Raw genomic sequence first — 2,056 nt, 5'->3', positions numbered from 1 at the left:
GAGCCACAGGCGCCGAGCCCCATTCTCTCTCTTAAGCCACACCTATGGGTCCACTCCCTGTTAAACAACCCCCCAAGATTCCACCCCTTGTCATTGACAATACCCAGGGCACTAAATGTGGGAAACTGTATGCAGATTTCCTGTGCCAGGAAGGCAATGAAATTGCAAACGTTCTCTCCTGTGGATATGTGGGGCTGAGATGGTAGGGGCTGAGAATCACTGTAAGTTACTAGAATACAAACAAATCAGGAGAAAACAATGTGAAGTCCTGATATGGTTGTAGGGATGGGGTTATGTTACTGCTCATTTTCCAATACCACATAGGATAGAGCTTATCAAACTCCTGGCCTCAAGCAATACTACTGCCTCAGCCTCCCAGAATGCTGGGATTACATGAGCCACCGCACACATCAGCTTATTTATTATTAGTATTATTTTTCAGAGACAGTCTCATTTTATCATCCTTGGTAGTGTGCTGTGGTGGCATCACAGCTCACAGCAACCTCCAACTCCTGGGCTTAGGTGATTCTCTTGCCTCAGCTTCCCGAGTAGCTGGGACTACCGGCGCCAGCCTATTTTTTTCTTGCACTTTGGCCAAGCAGGCACAGTCTGGGATTTCAGTGGAGCAACTTGGCCAAAGGAACCTTCCTTCTGCTCAGGTCTCTATGCTGTTTGCATAGAGATCGCCAAGGCCCACCTGAGGACAGCTAAGAAATGGCAACCTGAATAGAACCCTTCTTAAAGCCAGATATTCAGAAAAACGTCCCTCTCTCTCCTGTCCTCCAACACCCAGTTCACTATCCAGAAATATCCAGTTACTTACATGTCTTTCCAGAGATGTTTTATGCTCAAACGTGCATACGTATTTCTTCTCCCTATTTTTTTTTTACACAAATGACAGTGTGCAATCTATGCTTTCTTATATTTTGGTAAAACTCATATGACATAAAATACACTGTTTAGGCTGGGTGTAGTGGCTCATGCTTGTAATCCCAACACTTTGGGAGGCCAAAGTGGGAGGATCACTGAAGGTCATGAGTTCAAGGCCAGACTGGAAAATATACTGATACCCCATCTCTACAAAAAACCAGAAACAATTAGCCAGGCGTGATGGAGGATGCCTTTAGTCCCAGCTCCTCAGGAAGCTGAGGCAAGAGGATGGCTTGAGCCCAGAAGTTGAAGGCTGCATCATTGAGCTATAATCGCACCACTGCACACCAGCCTGAGTAACAGGGCAAGACGTTGTCTCTATAACAATAAGAAAATTCACCGTTTTAATACAAACACAAAACATAAAACAATACTAGGCTCAGCGCCTGTAGCACAATGGTTACAGTGCCAGCCACATATACCCAGGGTGGCAGGTTCAAACCAGCTAAAAACAACAATGACAACTGCAACAAAAAATAGCCAGGCATTGTGGTGGGCACCTGTAGTCCCAGCTACTTGGGAGGCTGAGGTAAGAGAATTGCTTAAGCCCAAGAATTTGAGGTTGCTGTGAGCTGTAACCGCATGGTACTCTACTGAGAGTGACAAAGTGAGACTCTATCTCAAAAAATAAATAAATAATAAAGCATGATATAAAATTAATCATTTTACAGTGAACATTTGGGCAGCGCCTATGTCCCCAAGGAGTACGGTGCTAGCCCCACATGCTGGAGGTGGCGGGTTCAAACCCAGCCCTGGCCAAAAACTGCAAAAATAAATAAATAAATAAATAAATAAATAAAGTGAACATTTGGATGCAATTAGTACATTTCAGTGTTGTGCAACTACTGCCTCTATCTATGTTCCAAGATGTTTTTGTCACCCCTAAACAAAATCACATACCCATTAAGCAATCACTCCCTATTCCTCCCTCCCCCAGCCCTTAACCCCTGCTAATCTACTTTTTGTCTTTATGGATTCGCCTATTCTTGATATTTCTTTTTTTTTTTTTTTTTGAGACAGAGCCTCAAGCTGTCCTCCTGGGTAGAGTGCTGTGGCTTCACTGCTCACAGCAACTTCCAACTCCTGGGCTCCAGCAAGTCTCCTGTCTCAGCCTCCCAAGTAGCTG

This window comes from Otolemur garnettii, unplaced genomic scaffold (genome assembly GCF_000181295.1).
Source record: "Otolemur garnettii isolate 467f Iridium unplaced genomic scaffold, OtoGar3 scaffold00105, whole genome shotgun sequence".
Classification (NCBI taxonomy): domain Eukaryota; kingdom Metazoa; phylum Chordata; class Mammalia; order Primates; family Galagidae; genus Otolemur; species Otolemur garnettii.
The sequence above is the reverse complement of the archived record's forward strand: the minus strand, read 5'-3'. Positions refer to the sequence as shown.